Consider the following 22133-nt stretch of genomic DNA (forward strand, 5'->3'; position numbering starts at 1 on the left):
TGTGTGTTGTACACGTGCGAGCGCGTGTACTCACATGAATTTTTACATACTGAATTCACTGTTGAATTTGTACTTACCAGTTAGCCGTTCTACAGAGTGTTATTTAAGAATCAATATCTTTGTGATTTGATGTGTCATCAGAGATCGCTGTATCGTACTATTTTTGTTTCTCTAGATTAAATAAAGTTTTCTTTAGAGTAATCATTTGAAAAAAAAATAATAATATGATAATTATACCCAAATTTTGTTCCATCTGGGTGATTTATGTTAGCTAGTTTAATTTACTTAAAAATTTTACAGCTGTTACAAAACCATCAGTTTAAAAAAAGTACTAATTTTTCATATTAAATTAAATCATAATTTAAATCTTCAATTTTTTTTTGTAATTAATACTTTTAAGAGGACTGCTAGTCACAAATATGAGTATATTGATAAGCGTAGAACAGGCTAAATATTGAACTGCGTAATTACTTGAATTTTATATAAAACATAAATTGACGTACGAATTAAAATATGCGTAAATCATTGATTTTTTCAACAAACTCGCGTGAGTTCTGAGCGAGTTAACTATCCCGATCGGAGGCAACTCCTCTGTGAGTCCTTTTCTTCCCCTTTTTTCACTTATTTTTTATTTCTTCTTCTTTAGATGAGTTGATGGCTGCTGTCACGGTTCCATTCGAAATGTCATGCTGACTCTACTGGTAATCAACAGCTATTCTATTGGGGGAGAAGTGCAATAGGCCGAACACACTTATTTTTTAATGTCCAAGGATTCTTGTTCCTATCTTGAGGTCGCACAAAAAGCTGAACTAGCGCCTTAGATGTGTGACTACTGAGTAAAACCAAGCCTCCAGCACGTTATAAAATTTAACTCGATAAACACGCATTTGTGATCTGTTACATATATATGTTGTCGGTTTTAACCGTTATCATTTTTTTAAAAAGCCTCCTATATCGCAAATTTATTGTCCGGATTTTCGGTTTGGCCAGTTTCGACTACCGTTTTACGTACAGAGGCGGCTCCTATTTACGGAATACTAATCCTAGAGAAATTTGTTTTGAAATTTCGTGAGAATCGAGTGTGTAATAAAAACTGTTTCTGCTTAATGAACAATTTCAGACGACAATCGGATGAAAAGTTATCCAGAATGTATCTAGTTTATGACCTATGTAATGTAAAAAAATTTCTTTGAAAAAATTTTGTAATTAAAATTTTTCGTTCTATCCGGAACAGTTCAAATATTGTATTTCTTTTAAGTTTATTTAAAATATGTTTTTTTATAACAAAATTTCATGTATAAGCTTTTTCATCTCTAATGAATCGGACGTGAAAGGAGTTGATCTAAGTTATGAATATTATATATATATAAAACGTGTACATAATAGGTTTATGTATGTTTTCTATTTTTTTCTGCAATTATTAATTTAGAGAATCCTGAGTAACGGAATTTCTATTTTAGACATAAATCCTACATTTTAACCTATTCTAAAATTTTGGCCGCCATATTTTTCCACCATATTGGAATCAACTTTACTCTTTTAAATCTCACTGTGTTCATATGGCACATCTTTTTCATGTACAATGTAGCAAAAAAAATCGATGGCAAAAACCGCGGATCTACATCAATCCATTTTTAAGATTATTCAAAAAACCTACCTTTTTAATTGCTGAATTTTTTAAAATAATTTACCTACCCAGTAGAAGTTTTTGTATAAGCAATACTAGTGTTAAAGAATGATTGATTTTAACACCGATTTAAACGTTTCAATAACCTGTGAAGGATTGTTTATAAAAAATGAAAATGTGCAGCGTTTAAAAATATAGCTTCGATGTAGATCACGTGTAACTTAATGATTTTGTAAAAATATAACTTAGATATAGATCACATGTATACGTAAATGAAACAGTTAAAAATGAGTATAAATACAAAAGAAAACCATAAAAAACAAATAAAGATAAATATATTAATAAAATAACATCTAGTGGTGAGACTGTACTCTTAAAAAATCATAACACGCATTTGGTTATGGATTTCACTGAAGGCCGGATGGGTTGATTTTATTACGCTATTTCTTTTGATACTTTTTATATCACATCTATACTTTTAACATGAGATTACTTCACCGACTCAGGGTGTCGGTCGAATAGAATCTTTTATATATATATATTTGTTTTTAGTTTTAAATGCAAAAGGTCGATGTAATTTTTATGAAGATTATTTGTTTTTAACTATAACGTATTAAAATATTGATTTCGTTAATCGCAATATGTTGAATATAATTAAAGAAATATTAAATGAAATACATTCTATTTAAAAAAGTTTTTAATCGAATACGACTTTTACTGATTGAAAATCGTTGATTAAACATTGTTGCTCCTGCTTTTGTTTATTGTATCATTAGTTGGCGAATTCATTTAGAAACAAAACCGCTTAAAAAATGGAAATTTATTTTATTTACTACATATCGTGAGGTCGATTGACGAAACTAAAACTGTTTACATAAAGAATGAGTTATTGCTAAACGGTTATTGGAATAAGATACTAATCCAAGAATCGTTTAAACTAAGTAAAAGTCGATGTTTAAATCTACACTTCGATTAATAAACAGTCTTCATCAGTAATACTTATAAAAGAATAGTCCAAGTGAAAGCATCCCTTTCAGCTTAGAATGTTCGAGTCAAGTGTTTTTCTATTTAGGAATGAATGTATATAAAAACATTCCAAGTGTAAGCAGATTTTTTTACTCGGATTCTTCGTTCGTAAAAATTTCGTTTTTTTATTTTATAAATAATGTAGATAAGTAATTTTTGAGATTTTTTCTTGTTTGTTTACTTTTTAGGTTTTATTTATTTTATAAATACTGACGATGATTGCTTAATAATCGATTTGCGCATTTAGTTCTTCATCTTTACGTTGTGTAAACTGTTTTTGATTTTTATATGTATTTTTATTATCTTAATTAAATTCTTATTCGTACTTTAATGAGAGAATTTGACTACTATTCCCGTGAAGTCTTATACGTATTCCAATAATTTCTATATTTAGCTGCCTTTAAATGGAGAAAAAAAATCACGATAAGTTGTTAATATTTGTTTTAGGTATCGGAATTTTTAATCATTTTATTTTATTTTCTTATCATAAAGTATTTATAGCTAAAGGAATGTTCGTTTGATGTCGACAAATATTTGTTTAAATTAATTAATTAATTTAAAAGATTTTTTAGGCTAATATTTTAACGTTATTCGTTGTTCATATTTCAGCTCGTATTTCCAGTATTTCAAAAACGAAACTCAGATTTTGTTAATTGTACTTTAGCTTGTTCAATTTATGTTCCTATGCTACGAGATCGTGGAATCATTTATGTAACATTCGTATTACGTAGCTTTTATGATGCCGAAATTTCTTTGGGGTTTATCTCTTTATTGGTAAATATTTCACTTTTATTACGTCTTGCGTTTTTAACGGAACAAATTCCATTTACAATAATAAATTTATACTATAATATATATTTTTTAAATTATACATACAACATTATATTAGGAAATTACTCTGTTGTTGAGGATGAGTTTAATATTTTTTCGGTGTTGGATGCATTTTTTATAACTTTGTTCCTTCCTTGAATAAATTTTTTAGTGTAAGCATTGTAATCGTACAATATAAATTAATAAAATCTTAAGGGTTGAGGTGTGACAGAGTCAATAGGTAACAGGTGTATAAGCGATGTGTTACGTATAGTGTGTAGTCGCGGTATGTTGCGATACGGAGGGATCTACGTACTTTGATCGTCAGTAACGACGGCCTTGTACATAAGCTGCTCACCACAAACAACACCACACAACGAAACGCCACTCGGTATTTGTTGTGTTGTATTATAATATTCTCTCTCGGTTCGTCGCAACTAGTTAACCGGTATCGGTGTCGCAATACTATCGTAGTCGTCATCCGTTGCCGTTTAGTAACGAGTTGTTCTTGTAGAAACGCTTTTTAATGCTGTTTTGTGGTGCGAGAACGGCCGCGGAGTGCGAGCGAAAGCGCGGGTGAGATAATTTAGCGATTATAATATGAGTACCTTATTTTTACCTATTATGAAAAAAACATCTGGTCATCTAATTTCAATTTTGTTTTGCTGTCATTTAATACGTAAAGAAATCGTAATGTTAATTTAATTACTGTTTTTTTATTTGTTAATTAAATTTAATTGTATAATTAAGCCTGTTATTTTGTTAAAAAATGTACCGGTGATAAATTAACTTCGAACGGTAAATGTTAATATTTTTAACAGTTCATGTCTTATGGATTATGATTAGTTGTGTTTGTATATTCGATACGTTACAGGTAAGTTATTTTTCATTATCGAATAGGCCTAATCGTTAGACAGCTGTAGATATGGAATTATATAAACTGGAAAACTAGTTTAATAAGCGGAACAATTTTCTTGTACCTTATTAAATAGACATAAAGAAGTTTTTTGTAAATCCATTTTTTCATTTTATTTTATTTTTTTACAGGATTTTTTATTCTTACTGAAACTCTATTGTAACCTGAACTTTGAGGAACCAAGTTCTGCTCTATATTATAAATAAATAATTTTGATTGTCGTAATAGTTTGTATGAAAAAATCCAAAAAAAGCCATATTTTTGGGAAATTGTGTTTCAGATTTCATTTCAATCGGTTATAATGTTAAACGAGCTTACTTTCAAAAGTACTGAAAATCTTAAAGAAGTTAAATAGCTAAATTGAAAATTACTTATAAAATAAAACTACGGGAGTTTAATAAGTTATGAAAAAAATGAAACGAGATGTTAAAAAATAAAGATAATGGAAAATTATTTATATAATAATAAATATTGCCAAATAATATTATTTTTGTATATGACGCTTTTTGAGTTTCTTTATGAATTCGCTTTGTTTTCATTTATCTACGTAGAAGTAATCGTGTTAAATTCGAATGAATTGCCTTTGAGTAGCTCGATAATATTTTCATCAAACGGATTCTTTCGTACAAACTTAAAATCTCGGATTCTAAAGTTATTACAGAGATTGTGTGGTTAACAGTTTATAATAAATGAATAAAAACGTTTTCGCAGATTCATACGTAATAATTCACTGTATAGATGACTTCATAGAGATCATTTTAATTTACATTTTGATAAAAAAAAAACTTATTACATATTTTTGCTAAGATTATAAAGGTTTTTAGAGATCTGCTTCTGTATTTATATCGTTTTGTAGGAAGTGTTTTCTACGTATGAACTTTTCGACCATTCTTATCCAATGTTCGTAAGGCGCTGTTGGATAACATTGGGCTGTTGGTCTTTTAATTTTTCTTAATTTTAAACATATGTTTCGTACTATTATCATTTGTTCAAATTATTATTAAAAAATGCTCCGTGTAAAGTAGAAAAATTGTTAAATAAACTAGATACATAAATATTCATTACTAATCTTAGTATTTATTATAATTTAATAAAAATTGTTTCTTATTATTTAATGATAATTAATTTTTTATCGGATATTATTTTAAGTAAAATATTATCTTTTATGTTTGCTATAAGTTTATTGTTCAATTAAAAATATTAAGACTTCTGATTCTTTCGGAGATGTTATATTATTGTCAAATGCGCTGTGATCACTGTTCAATGGAATACTTATCGATAAAGTTACTTTACAAAAAAAGTTGACTAATTCAAAATTTGCTAAGTATTACTAATTTTCAGTTAACCTACCATACGACCATTTTCGTTCGTTTTATTCTTTTATTACAAAATAAAAATAAAAATTAATAGACGATTTAGATTTGGTAATGTAAAGATTAAATACGTTTTTTAGTTTCTGAAAAAAAGTTGTACATTTTTGGGTATTTTTGTCGATTTATCTTTTTCTTATTAAGTAGTACAACCTTACAACTGGCTTTAAGCCAACTTAGGGAATTTACTGTCTAGTCTTGAGATATTTAACTATTAAAACCGAGTGTATTATTGTAGGTATTTAAATCCAATTAAAAAAAGACGTAACTTTAATTAGATCTTAATCCTCATCCTTCGGCAGAATAAAACATCTGATTATTATCAATGTCCATAACCGTATTTATGACTGATTTATTGAAACGAGGAATATTATTTATAAAAGGTAGATGAGAAAGTAACGTTCGCTGATGTTCGGCTCGTCTTCTTTTATTTTGTATCGATCGATAAATCGAGATGTTGGCCGTATAAAGTTTGCCGATCTGCATGTAAATTTCAGTCGAATGAGTATTATAACCTACGGTTTCGTTTGTGATTATAAAAAAAGAATAATAATGCGGAAAAATTTGTATTTAATTTAGTTACATCTTTATAGACTGTGTAGGCTATAGTGTACGTGAAACCTTTAATTTGTAAAAAGCCGTACCCGATTTCATGGTAACAAATCTGTTTGGATCTTGTAACCAAATGTAGGTACAATGTACGCAAATGTATTGTATTTCGAGGAATAGACGAATTTATCGATCGGTCCATCATCGGATACATAATAAAAGTTATTATTTATAATTTCTATAGATGGTTTTTACTTGAATCGATTACGATATAAGATTTTCCCGTAGAGTGGTTTTTTTTTTCAAGTTATTGATTAAAAGCACTTATTTATGTTACATCGTGTAATGCTGCATCATTTACGGTTATTTCTGTTTAACAGAAAATATTATTTTGTATTTCTTTTCTTTTAAGATCAGAAATATTAAAAAAATATTAATATAAAAATATAAAAAATATTAATTATTTACCAATTTTTATTAAAAATTTCAGTTATATGAATTTCTATTATTAATAGAAATATTAATAAAAATATGAATATGAATAATGAATATTCGAGTAATAGACGTGATGCAAAATCACAATGTAAAATTTAAGAGGTACCCTCTGACGAAAATATTTTCTCCTTTATTAACAACTTTAAAACTTTCGAATTTAATAACTTTACTTGAAATATTTATCGGCTTTTTTTTACTAAATAAACGGGAAAGAATTAATTAACATAGACCTGAAATTTGCTTTGGTTTCGGTCGTTGTTATGGTCTAATATTAGTGCCAAATCCATCTCAATAAATTATTTATTTAAAAAATACAATAAACATTTCAATATAATTTTATTTTATTTTCCAATAATAAATTCCGATAAAAAACAATACTAAAATATACTATATTTACAATTATATGTTATTTAACCGATTTAAATTTTGTTAGTGATGTAAGGAAATGTTATTTTTCGTTTAAAAAATAAATTTAGTAAAATACTAATTTGATTAATTATTAAAAACCCTTTTACGTAAATTTAACCGAGTTGATTACGTAAATATTTGTTTTTTTCTTTGGCGTTTATTCAAATATTTGTAATATACTACTTAAATGCAAATTGTGAATAATTATTCTCTCTCAGCATTAATAATAATTATTTAATTTATTATATAATTGCTTGGTCTCCTCTCGCCCCTTTTAGCTATTCCCAATCTTCATGAAGATACCTTCTACATCTAGACACCTTCTACACAGCGAAGAGGGGAAGAGATCAAGCTAATGTAGAGAAGACCTGCAGCAGAGCAATCATAATATATTACGATGCTGTACGAACTTATCGTGGTATTTAAATTGGTCAAACATTTAAAATATTACTGTAAAATAAACAACGCTTTAAACTAAATGTAATTAAATTCACTATTATTCGATTATATACTAGATCAGAAAAATAACACCTAATAACTAAACTACCTCAGTTCAGACTAAAAGCTATATCAAGTACGATAAACAGTGTACATATACTTACTATTATTCGACAGAAACATCATCTCTTACAATAAATCAATAAAAATATGGTATGAAAGTATCTCCCAGTATATTTTTAAAAGAATTACCTTTCTCATTAAAAATATCTACTGCACTTTCATTAATGCAATTAAGGCTTTCGACACGCTTTGCCGAAGTTGATAATGTATCAAAGTGACAATATTTAAATAACTTATCCGTTCTGCGATTTACATAAGGAATTTTGATATCTATACTATAAATGCTAACATTGATGAATTCACGCATTGCCTTATACTTAAAAACATTACATGTATTTTTCTCCGCGTCGTTTCCAGGACCGCAATTTTATATTCTGCTACTAAAAACTTTGATACACAATTATATCCCCCTTCATTGTAAATTGGAAAGGAACTTGTTCCGAACTGCTTCAGTCTTTTAATTGGTAACATCCCTGTTGTACCAGATTATAGAAAACAGTACAGTGTAGATCTGATCAGTGTTTTGTAGAGATACTGAATATTGCTAATTCGTTATCAACCAAAAGTTTACTTTTTTGTGGTCGTCATTTCTTATTGTTAAATTTTTATGGCATAATAGTTTACACTGATATCATATGATAATTAAATCTTCGAAAATTACTTAAAAACGTTTATTACATATTTCCATATGCCAATGAGTCTTGTAAAACTCGAGTACTCGTTTCGTCTGAAATGGTCCATGTACAGTTTTTGTCCTTTGCCTATTTTAAGTTTAAACTTTAAAGTTTATATTTATTTTTAAGATTAGTTTAAAATTAAAAAATTAAATATATATATATATATATATATATATTTTTTTAAATTAATTAAACCAACCCAACAAACCACTCCCCAAAAAAACGTCAATTAAAGTTGACTTTTGTATATGTGATTATTACGCTGTTTGTTAAATTTTACATTATTTTAATTTGGAGTTATATATATTAAACCCAAAACTAATTTATATTTATTTTGAAGAGGTTTCATTTATTATGTGTACATATCAATACTAGTAACAATGGACTAGGTTTATTGTTACGTGATGCTATAAGTTAAAAAATTTGCGTCAATGTATCATTGTTTCTAAACTGTCTCATTTTACAACTGATATGCTCAGAAGTCAGTTATATCAATAGTTAACAGTAATGGCTATCATGTTACTATATTATTATTATTGTATTTACTATTCTGCGCCTTTATTCTATTGTTTTATATCTTCTTTTTATGCCAAGCTATAACTTTATAATACTTGGTGTTAAATTTTATACAAATATTTTACAATACTGTTTTAGGAAAAACAGTGAATTCAACTCCGGTTAATTGATTATAATTAAATTAAAAAAAAAAAATTATTAAAATAGAATCGCATAATTTTCGTATTTTGTGACAGTTGTTTCTAATGAGTGCTTTTAAATTTATGTAAAATTTTAGTAAATATAGTATAAAGATCAAACGTTAAAAAAAAACTGCAAAGGTTTTTGTAACTATCCCAGCTTTGCTGTTGAAAGATTTTTATTTCAAATAAGTCGTTCTATATTTAAATATTAATGACTTAATTGTGCAATACAATTGCGAAAAAGATTTAATAAAGAATTTAGGTGCGATTTTATCCACTTAATCTAATGATGTTTTTACCTTATCAGTTTTGCAATATTGAAAGTTATAATTGAAAAAAAAATATATATATATTTATTTTTGTAGAATATTTTGGCCCCAGTTGATCGATCCGCTTGACCCAAGTGACGTTTTGAGGTGACAATTTGTTCACAATAAAATGTTTAACATTTTATCTAATAAAACTCGATATAACTAATATTTACGGAATTGTTAATGATTTAAAAATGTTGATGGTCGCCGTTTTTTAATTATCAAACTCTTTCATTTTGTAAAAGATTTTGTTGGGCATATATTCAACAAATTTCATTAAAGTATCTCAATCCATTCTTAAGATATAAATTTTTATTGAAGAAAATAAAACAACATAAAATGGCGGACAGACGGAAAACAAGTAGACTACCCCATTTTTCCGCATGTAGTTTTTTGTTATTTTATTTTATATACTGTATCAGTCTCTCAAGTTTGGACAACATACCCGGGACCCTGTGTAGGTATTTGGGGGGGGGAATTAAATGCGGGTACCGTGATGCTCTTTGTCCGATGGAATCGGAAATCGGACCAGCGCTGGAATACACATAGTCAAATTTCAACTCTTGGTCAACGGGTTTTCCAATTATGGGGAAAACTATGTAGGAATAATGTTGGATATCACCATCGCTAAATCTGTTTGATTTAAAACTTTGGAATTTTAAATAAATTAATAAATACTTTCATCGTACTAAAACTCAATTTTTTACGACCACTGAACAAAAATTTAGAATGGTGATAATACCCGTCCCCTTTTTAATTTTGTCTAAAATTTAATGTCCCATATATATTCGTTTTTAGGTACTTTTGAAGAAGTGCTTTTAGATATTTTTGAACACTATGTTGATCTAGTCCGGAGATATTAATCAAAATACAGACCGGAAATTTCTATGTTTTTTACGGATCTTCAGGAGGTCATGAAACGTTGAAATTCACAAAAAACCTGACATCAAAATTTTTGGTCGATCTATAAGCTTCTGATTAATAACTTCAGCTGCTATACAGGAGCAATGTACCTACCCGGGAAAGTATATATTCACAGATTATGACTAGTTATGATTAAAAATTTATTTTTGGCTTAAATATACCAATTTTTAATAACGTGATGTGAACGATCACTTTTTTCTAGAGCCAAAGCATGTTTTTATTATAATTACCGATAGTAGGTAGTTTTAAAAACAAGTTAAAGGAGTTTATATTGTCAAATATTTCTGTGTTATACGTCTTTAAATAGAACTTTAAGTTTAAAATTTTTGCCTCATACCATGCAACAGGGCAAATATTCCTATCGCTAAAAACAAACATTGCACTTCCGATCTCGGTTTCGTTGTATTTGTTAATTTTTTAGAGACCTTTAAGTTGACGAATATTAAAATCTTGGTTGGAATATTCCTTATTTGCACTTGCATTAACTTCTACATCTCATCGGTTTATCGGGCAACGATAGTCTTTAGGAAGGGTCTTTAGAACCTTCTCATATGAATTTAAGAAACGTTTCTTGTATTCATTAGGTGAATATCATGATTTCTATATGAAATCAGACGTCATGCCCTTGGCAGATGTGTTTGAATGCTTTCGTAATAAAATTATGAAAATAAACGATTTAGATCCTTGTCATTATCTGTCTACGTCGCATTTATTGTTGTTTACCGCCGTCGGACACAAAAATACTATTAGAACACGTTACAGACCTGGATATGTATTTGTTTTTTGAAAAGGCGTTCGTGGAGGTGTATCGAGTCAAACGAAGGTGTAAAATCAAACGAAGGGTTATAAAGGAGAAATGCGGAGGGAATTTTATATTTAATGGTTGGATTTTATAGAAATCTTTCTCTTGTATTTTGTTTTTTCACCTTATCAAAAAATACTGCTATCGTCGTTATCGTCGGAAATACTGACTACGTTTCCCGTCCGTGGCCGCTCATAAAGGTACCTTGATCGGTTATTAGTCAGTCCCCATAAAATTCCGAATACAAATATATGAAACATATGTACGGCGAGTCGTTTAATAATTTATCATTTTTCTGACATGTTTTTTAAATTATTAATATTCTGTTAATTTTTTTTATTACTCCTTTGTTTCGTTTACGTGTGCCATGCAGGAGGAGATAAAGATTGTAAGAGATAAGTTTGTAGTTTTGTAGTTAAAGTTTTAAGTAGTTTAACTAAGCGTTTATTACATTATCCTCCTCCGTTACGTAATCTAAATTTTGTTAAATTTTTTATATAATGATAACAGTAATAAAGTTTTATAGTATTACTGAATCATTTCCAACTTTTTGATTTTCATTCATTTTACAGTAACATATATAGGTGTGCTACCAAGCTTAAAATAATTACACAGCTAGTTGCAGTAAATATTTTTGCTTAATTTTGTTTCTACATACATTATTTTGCAATATCAAATAAAATATTCATTCATTCGTGTACAAATAGTTTCATGTAAAGTATCTATTTTGGCTGTTTTGGCCCAGGTTCTATTCTATATTATTTATAAATGTGTTCCTCCGTTGTACACCTCCTTTTCCTATATATTATATTTTTTTACTACTATTATCTCTCCTCTCAGAGTTTTTGTTTATTCTATTATACTTCCGTTTTCTAAGAATTATTTTCGGTATTCTTTTTAAATGTTGTCTGTTATATTCATACGTATTCTATATTTAGTTAGATTTTGTTAATACATGTCTTTTATGCCGGTATTCAAAATCACTTTTGTTTTCAAATGATATTTAAGGTTATTTATTTATATATTTATTCGCTAAATCAATTTATTATTGTTTTTAATTTTATTTTTAAAAACAGATACCTTATTGTTTCGGAAGCCGTTATGATATTCATTTTAACATGTTTGGTTTACCGGTTATAATCTATTGTTGTGGTCTGACACTTGTTTTCGTAATTTAATTTTTTGCCTTGAATTTTACGTGAAAAAATCTGTTTTAACAAGTAAAAAGCTGCTCATTTAACGGCGTTAATCATCATTAACGGTGTTTGGATGCGTAAATAATGAAATAAAACAAAAGTCTGTAAGCTTGAACATTCTTTAAAAGCGGGTTACATTTTGATTTGGAAATATTTTTTCTTAAGCCAACACAGACATATTTATTTTAATCTCTGAAAAACCTTAAATAATCAAGGACGTAGCATGCGTGGCCGAATTCATTTTTACGGAACGTATTTTTGAAATGTCTATTTCTGTGTGACCATTTAATATTAAACTTATATTCGCGATAGATATATATCGTTTCATCAGCTTGTTTAGACCAATGTAACATTTTTACATCATTCTCTGTGTTATTTATGTGTAGACAACAGTGGAAGACGTACTTAGCTTTAAAATACACGTACAAAGAAAAATATAAAAAAAGTACACGTACATGGCGTGTATTTTCTTTCAGTGTAAACAGCCGAATTCGTTGAGTCAATATGATTGGGATATTTCTCGATTCCTTATAACGTATTCTCCTTTTTCGTTCATCTCCGATTATATATCTATTATGGATATATATCGTGATATTTTTAAAAAAAAAATAAACTTTTTACAAAGGGCCAAATAAATCTCACCAAACATATTTTATTATTTTCATATTATTTTTTTTATATTATTTTTCAGATTTTTCCTATCGTTTGATACTAAATTTATAGTAGACGAACAATTTGTTTTAAAGCAATTGTATGATGAAATCCAAGCGTATCTCATGAAGCGTGCGTTTGGAAGTAAGTAGGAAGAATGAAACTGATTTCACAGAAAATCAGTGTGTGAAATATAAACTATTTATTGTTAAATTTAGTTTGGACCTATCCAATAAATGGCTCTTTCTTCACAGTTTTACCTATATTCAAACACCCGAAGAACCAATATCTCTCTAACGTAAACTACGTCCTCTGTTGGCTTCAACCGATGAATATTTTTATGTTGTAAAAATGAGAGCACCTATGAACGTTAAGTACAGAAACGGACCCGCTCTTTACGTTTTTATAAGTTGTTTCTGAGTGCAAATAAAACGGTTTAATCGCTCTCCCCGATTGTACAGTCGTCAACTTGTCGAATTTTGATAGATTTATTATGCGTCAGCTTTCTAATTAAGTTTCGTCGAAGACACTTATCCTATATTGTAGTAATAGTAACAAAAAAAAATACTAGTAATATCGCTGTTAAAATATTTATGATAACATAAATATTTAATATAAATTACTTCGATTGGCTGGTCTCTATGTATAAGAAAATGTCTGTGGTAACAATCATAATTAGCTGAAGCAATTCGGGGAATCCATTCGACTCAATAAAAAAACAGTTCAAAAATTGTTGGTTGTATTTAAACCATTTATTAAATTTTTGTTGACAAAAATTCTATGCACGAATTGACTTTAATATAAATTTAAGTTTAGTTTTTATATTAACCGTTTCTTTTAACAGTAAAATACTTTTTTACTTCCTAAGTACAAGGAAGTATTGTAATCGTGAAAAATTTAGGTTTTCAGATTTCAACGGAAGTATCCATTTTGACTAGTTTCGGCCTGACGTCTGTACGTACGTACGTATATGTATCTCGCGTAACTCAAAAACGATTAGCCGTAGAATGTTGGCATTTTGGATTTAGGACTGTTGTAACATCTATTTGTGCATCTCCCGTTTTGATTGCAATCGACTGGACCAAAAGTTTCCACAAAAGCCCAAAATTCAAAAAAAATTGGATTTTGGACTTTTTCTTAACTGCAGTAATAAGCCCTCTTTGAGAGCTTTTCAACGATATATCATGTGGTAATTATTTTCATTGGTTCCAGAGTTATAGTCAAATAAAATTTTAATTAATGAACTTCGAATCCAGCTTCATTTCATTTTTTTTTTTTAATATAAATATTTTGATTTATTAATAATAATTATTAACCTGCGATTGTAAAAAAGAAAATTATAATAAATAATAATTCAATAATAACAATAAAAAAATGAAAAAAAATCAGTAGTTATTAGGGAAATAAATTTTTATGTACTTTTAAAAACGTATGTATGTAATTTAATAGGCGTACAAGGAAATCATGTGGTGCCCACATAAGATTTTTTTGTTTGTTACAGTTAAGCCGTGTTCAATATATATTTTTATTTTGTTTTAATACTGTATTTTATTTTCGTAAAAAAAATAAACTAAAATATTGTTGAATTTATTATGTAACATTTAATTTAATTTATTACATAACATAATAATAATAATATAAATTTATATAATGATTTATTTGTTTTATATTGTATTTGCGTGAAAAAAAATTTGTTGAATTTATTATTTTTAGCTTACTATAAATAAACAGTATTAAGATATAATATTGCTTTATCGCATTAACCTTAATGTGTTTTACAGTTTTTAAGTATTTATGAGATTTAATAATCTTTAATAACCTTTACCAATTTCTCGGCATATTTGCTTGGACCTATTTTTTATATTAATTTAATCACAATTTGATTTTAATTCGGAGCCGAATTTGATTTATATAAATGTTTATATAAAAATACGTTGTATTCTGTAATATTTACATTAAATTCATTTCGCCTCTTAAATAAAAAAGTTTCTATTAAAAGTTATTCAAAGTTGTTTTTAACAAGATTTTTTATTATGTCGAAATCCAATGTGTACTGCAACGTTCAAATTACCACTTTTGGAACTGTAAAACCCTACCTGAGTAATTATCGGGAAAGGTTCTCATAAATAAGAAAACGGATGAAAAAATCAATTCAAAAAAATTTATCCTTTTAAGGGTAAAGCTCGTAGCTTAGTTAATTTTAAAAATAAACAGTACGTACCTGAACGCAATTTTACTTGTTACTGCTATAGGTGTGTTGACCCACAGCAACGGTAAACAAAACTGTGTTCGGGTACGCGAATATTATTTTTTTTAACGGTTGTAAAATAAAAAACAAGCAGCATTGAAAATAAAGACGTTTAAAAATACTGAATGAATGTTACGATGAAGTCCAAGGATTTAAAGCAAAGTTACTCAAATTAAAGTTGTTTTTAACAGAAGAATAGAACTTTGCTTTAAATCCTTGGACTTCATCGTAACATTCACTCAGTATTTTTAAACGTCTTTATTTTCAATGCTGCTTGTTTTCTATTTTACAGCCGTTAAAAAAGATATATATATATTCGCGTATCTGAACGCAGTTTTATTTACCATTGCTGTGGGTCAACACACCTACAGTAGTAATAAATAAAATTGCATTCCGGTACGTAATATTTATTTTTAAAATCAACTAAGCTGTGGGATTTATCCTTATAAAAGGAAACATTTTTTAAATTTAATTTTTTCATCCGTTTTTTTATTTATGAGGACCTTTCCCGATCACTACTCAGGTAGGGTTCTACCGTTCCGAAAGTGGTAATTTGAACATTACACAGTGCACATTGGATTTCGATGTAATAAAAAAGATTGTGCCTATAGCTACATCGTGTTTAATTAGATTTTAAAAATCAAGTTTTATCGTCTATTAAATAATTTTATGCAGTTTCGTGCTTTATTGTACTTTCAATCGTGGTATTAAAATGCATAAATTGTTTTTCAATTTATATGTTTTATTGCTATATTATAATGAAATGTTTTCTTCTCTTCGACATAAACACCTGTTAATACGAAATTTTTTACGTTTTTTTTTTAACCGACCGAAGTTTTATTTAATGTTATCTTTCATTCAGTTTAAAAAATCATAATACTTTGCGATACATTTTCGAAAATTAAATTAATAAATAAATAAAAAAACGAACAGCTGCGCAGAACGTGATTTCGGGCAGGTCACGTTTCACTCGGTGTATTAGGTGTGTATTGAATAGTGATAGCGGAGTTGTTTATATGTGTATTAACGTAACTCATGAGACCAGATGCTAACTTGTGACGCCATTGCGTGGCCATATGGTCACTCTTAACAAGTAATACTCTAAAGATGCGCGCGCATCTTTAGCGCGCGCTATTTTAGTTGTTATCCCTGCTTCTTATTATCAGCCGTGTTGTTCAAGATCTTTCGCAGTTTAATATTTTAAAACTAGATTTGGGTATTTAAAACTGGGTTAATTTGATGAATTGTAAAACTATCTTTAGTGGTTTTTTTTCAATAACAATTTTGTAGTTATTATTTAGCCATATGTAATAATTACGTGTAAAGATGATTATTATATTGTTCGTTATCAAACGTGCACGGTTTATTGGAGATGGACCTGTTAATTTTTTTACTTTGTTTGCTGTATATGTAAAGTCGATGAAATTTTGTTTCATAATGACGAGATAATACATCTCTTAATGTTTGGATGTGTACATTGCTTTACACTTTGTCACAGATTTTTTATCTTAAAGGAGGTTACATAATTTTTTCGCCCTTAAAAAACTCCAGTAATACTTCTCTTATTTGTTAATATATTACGTGTTTTACTATGATTAAAAAAAGGAAGAGGTACCGAATTAATATTCTTGATGTTACGAGCGAATGTATCGATCTCTAAATTCACTTTATTTAAGTTATAAATAAATAAGATTTTTTAATCGGTATAAGATTTGTTAACTAAAACCTTATACGTGTCGGTAAATGATCTGATAATATTGAATTTGTTTGTCGTCATTATTACCGATATTTGTTTTAGCTTGATTATATATAGTGTAGTCATTTTTATAATAGAAAAATATTTTCACGCAACAATTGAAGAAAATTGCTTGAAAATAACATAAATATTTTCTGTACTTCTCATATCTCACGGTATTACGTATCGTTTTTTTCTTTACATTTATTATTTTATATGGAGGAATAAATATAGGATTTTTAATATCGAAGTCCTACATTTTGTTTTTTACGTTTCGGAACTCGCTTTTTTTTTGGCTTATCTGTATTTTAAACTAGAAGTAGAAAATTTAATATTGCCTAAAAGTAATCATAAAAAATTACTAAAGGTACTTAAATTAACAATCGGATATTTTTTTTGAAATTTTGTGCAGACTTCAAAATATCCGAATTCGAAGGAGAATCAAATAGTTTCTTTTTACGTTTTAGTGTTTTTGGGAATCTATTTTTTTTTTTTTAATGTATTAAGATTACTTTTTTTTAATCAATAAAGCTCGAAATTGTAATGAACAATTAAAAACCTTCTTTTTTATGAAAGTTTAAAGCTTAACATATTGTTAAGTAAATACATTCGATCAAACCGTGTTCAGTTTTTAATTTTAAAAAAATGTATTTTTTTCTATACCGGCTTTGAAGTACATTAATCTTTTTTAAAAGTTTCTAATTATTGAATTTAAATTGTATTTAGTTTATTAATTTATTTTGATTAATTTTTTGTTAGTTATAAAGTCTTACCATTTCAAAATCTTATGTACAATAGATAAGATCTTTTCAAATTTTTTGTTATGTTACGACCTCTTTAAATATAATATAAACTTTGCTTTTTTTTTATTTAAAAAATAACTGTGTTTACCATTTGTTGTTTTATTTTATTTTTTAATCATATCATTATATAATTGTCGTCAAATAATTTTTATGTACACGTAATCGTTAGAAAAAAAACCTGTTTTCATGAAAAATGATGTGTGATCCTTATGGATTTACGGTGCACGTAGAAACATACCGCTCGAACATATCCTCTGATGTGGGTGAATTTGAAATATTTTTTCTTTAAAAAAAATATATAATATTGAGTGAATCTATGTATATAAAAGGCAATGTTCATATTTGTGTCCGATATAAATTAAAAAACGACTGAACCAATTTACGCGCGGTTTTTGCAAAATGGTCCGCGTTGTCCGGAGAAGGTTTAAAGCTATTGAAATCCTTTATCTGACCAGTAGAAAGAAAGTTAGGGGTGTTTTGATTCGACTACTGTGTTTAGAGAGTAGTTTGAATTGAATCCGATAGGTGGTGCTGTTGTTTTGACATTTGGATTTATTTACATTCTGACTTTTATTAAGTGAAAGGTTAAATCTTGTGAAGTTCCGTAATGTTTTGTAAGTTTCTTAATGTTCAGTATTAATTGTGATAATTTTGCAGCTATATCTCTTTCCGTTAAAAAGTTATTTTCCACCGATTACTAGCATTGCAATGAACTTAAAATAGAATAAAATAGGAATTACAATTTATGTAATCCAAAACATAAAAATAATAATGTATATGTAAATATCTAATTTTAACTAAATTCAGTAATTGATATCAAACTTTCAATTGTGTTCATTTAATCTATATATATATATACTCAAATCTACCAATAGCGAAGCATTTCCGGGTCAGCTAGTTATAAATATTATTTAAAAAAGATTTTCTCTCACTTTTAAAAAGTTTTTAAAAGTTACTGTAAATTTATGCGGGAAAAATTAAAATAAATTTGGATATTCTGTTTTATAATCCGTTAGAAGAAAAGTCTTGGTAACTTAAAATTAAAATGCAAATCTGCTTATAAAAACAAATATGTAATCGTTTCTTTTTATGTAAAAATGTGTTAATTTATAAAATATTTATTGTTTTACTACATTATATGAAATTATATACGGGGAGACAATTAAACGGATATCATAATGGTCCTTTGCTGCGATAACACGTAACCAATCAAATAAGGGATACGAATTCGTAAATTTTTGTAATTTCTAATACCGATAAATTTTTTTTTCGGTTTTCATAAATTTAGACATAATTTAAATCTAATTTACTTGTATATATATTACTACAATTAAATGGTTGTCACGTTTTAATGCTGTTTTCATGTACGATTATTAATTATTACATTTTAAACCTATGGAATGTTGGTTAATTTTAACTCTGAAGTTTGATTTTAAAACGTTTTTACTATTCCTATGGGCGTTTTGATGTAATTAATTAATAATGGTCGGCTGTTGGTGTAATATGATTATTTTTTCCGGTCGAACTTTTTTTATGTCTAGACCCAAGACCTTACTAGTTTTGGATATTGTGAATAAAACACTATTCATTAAAAGCGTTTTTGAGAGTCTTTTTTAAAAGGGATTTTCTTTTTGTTTTTCCATATTTAACCTTACTTTGTTAATGCCGTAGCATAGTTTTTCTAAAGAATTTAATTAAAGTATTGCGTTACAGTTCATAATTGTAATCCAGTCTGAATTTATAAAAATTGACCAATATGCTTCTATTAATTAATATTACTTACGAAAATAGTACTGCTTTTTTCCTTTCGTATTTACCTTGAATTGTTTGTGTTTCTATAATTTATTTGAACGTAGCCCTATGGTAATGCGGTGCAGTATTACTGAAAGAAAGTATAGGTGTTTAGTAAGTAATAAAGCGTTTTGTATTTAACAAATACATAAACCAAATGTTATAATATATTAATATTACCGTCCAAACAACAATATTCAAGGCTTTATTTTAAAGCTTTCTTAGTTATGTGCGTATGTGTTACGTACGCGCGGTTGTGAAGTGTAGTGTGTTATTCAGTTGCGTGTATCGTGACTCCTCTTCCCCAATATCATCCGTTCGGTCCGCACAATCTCTGTTAGCGTGCTGTGTAACCACCTGTTGCAGGTTGAAATAAATGCTTCTGCTGTTGCAACGATTACCTTTCTGACCGTTACCGCGTAATATGTCTTTATACAAATAATATGCTTGTAGTATACCAGTGAATGGGCGGTTCGTTTTTTTATATTAAAACATTGTTGCTCATTCTATTTATTGGATATTCTAGTTTTTATTAATATACCTGTATTATTTACACTTATCGCCAAACCTTTCTACAATTATGTCAAATTTTACTTAATAGTGTCATATTGGCGATTTTATTTTAATAGATTTTTCACATCCAAATTTCTTATTTCCCGATTATGTATTCTACCTTATTTTTCTCTTGCGCGATTTAATCTCAAAACTAACTTTTTTATGATATTTTATAACTTTCTGAAATTATTTATTTCACTTGTACATATTAATTTATATTTGTAATATAGTTTTGGGCCGTAAGATGTAGTCGATAATATTTTATGCGGTGTAATATTTTAGTGATATGTAAGAAACTGGATTTTAAAATTAAGAAAAACTCTACTTCAGATAAACCGCCGACTACAGTCTATTTGATCTCTATTAAATCATATCGATGCGTGTATAAAAGTAAAGTATCTATTATGAATAAAAATAATTCTATTTACGTCTACTTTTACTAATAAATTAGTGAAGAAGTAAATAAATGTAAGTACGAGTAAGTATGCGAATGTATCTGTGTACATATTAAACTGTCATTGATAATAACAGTCGTCTCAGGTTAGGCTTGTTGTAAAAATGAGGAGTAAATTATTTTCTTCACAGAGCAACTGTGTTGTTTTATATCGGCACGCCTAGCCTTTCGAAATGCAAGTGATGTCCCGCCACTGTACGCGATGACACCTTTATTCTGTTCACCTGGCCGTATAAATAAACATTGTTATTCTTAGAAATAACAACAGTCATCTTATAACAAACATTTTTTTATCGCAAACGCATTACATGCATAATATTCTGACGGAAATAACAGCTTATATAACGGTTAGGTGGACACTAAGAGAGGATTTTTTAAATTTCAAGTTTAAAGGGTTAAAATGGAGTAACAGGGAAATTTATTATTTTTTATTTTTTAATTTCTCCGTAACAAATGAAGATGTCCGCCTGATTTTTTGGTGTGAGTAATCTTCATACGAATATTTAACAAATAGTTTTTAAATTTTTCGGTACTTGACCTTGAAAGGGTTGAAGAAAAGTAAAAAAAAAATAACCGATGATTGAAAATTTTCCCCGTTTCCGACTATACTAAACGAGATATTCACTTGATTTGGGCTTCCAAATGCTCTTCAGATAATTATCGAAAACCAATTATCGTGTTTATTGATATGATTTCTTTACTGCGGAGAGATTAGCCGTATCTATATAATGATATAAAATATTTAATTGAAACATCGGATCAGTGAGCGAATTTTAATATTTAAAGAATGAGGTTTTTAATACCAATAATATTTATTTATAGGTTTTTTTTTTAAATTAATCGTTTTACTTTAAAACATATTTCTTTAAAAAAGATATGTAATTTAAGTTCTTTCTGTTTTTCATTTTAATATTTTTTTTATTTTTATTAACTGAATAATCGCGGTTATTACTCGGATCCAACTAATTTAAAAATCTTTCATTAAAGATTAAAGCTAAAAAGGCAGTATATTAATTTTATAAGAATCAGCTGGTTTTTATTACGTTATATGTAGTTTTTTCGTCTGAAGAAAAAGTTTTAATGATCAGTATTTTTAAATATTTATCAATGAGCACTTATCTTACATTTTAGAATTATTATAAAAAGTACTGCAATTTGGTTTCGGCAGTTTTATTGTGTGTGAACAAAAATTGTAATAGAAAATAAAATTATTTTATTTATCTTCCAGTTCTCTTTTATTTCTATATTTTATATTTTCTATATTTTATTTCTCTTAAATTCTATATGTTAATAGGTCACGTATTTTAAATTGAGGCGCAGGTAATTTCTAGTGGCCCTGAATTATACAAGATTTGACTCGAGACCGCTGTATGACTAGATATTGCAGTTGTTGAGGCCAAGGACTTCAGTAAAGCTAAAAGAAAGTACAATATTATTACTGTATACTATATCCCGAGGCAACGTAATTGTTAATTTGGAGTTTTTATTACATACATCTGTAATTAATATACAATAAAAATGACATT

The 22133-nt window shown here is 27.8% G+C and overlaps 1 protein-coding gene across 7 annotated transcripts in view; it reads left to right on the forward strand.

The window, feature by feature from the left end:
* The window catches only part of LOC142325967 (uncharacterized), a 434412-nt gene that overhangs the window by 287980 nt on the left and 124299 nt on the right, over positions 1 to 22133 (forward strand). The window contains exon 1 of one of the 7 annotated variants that reach the window (XM_075367956.1): positions 3924 to 4039. The exons of 5 other annotated variants lie outside the window; for them this stretch is intronic. The gene's annotated coding sequence lies outside the window, so the exon portion shown is untranslated. Of the gene's footprint in view, positions 1 to 3923; positions 4040 to 4098; positions 4338 to 22133 lie in introns of those variants that run through there. One more of the 7 variants, XM_075367957.1, reaches the window with a different exon arrangement.

Source organism: Lycorma delicatula, chromosome 6 (genome assembly GCF_047948215.1).
Source record: "Lycorma delicatula isolate Av1 chromosome 6, ASM4794821v1, whole genome shotgun sequence".
NCBI lineage: Eukaryota > Metazoa > Arthropoda > Insecta > Hemiptera > Fulgoridae > Lycorma > Lycorma delicatula.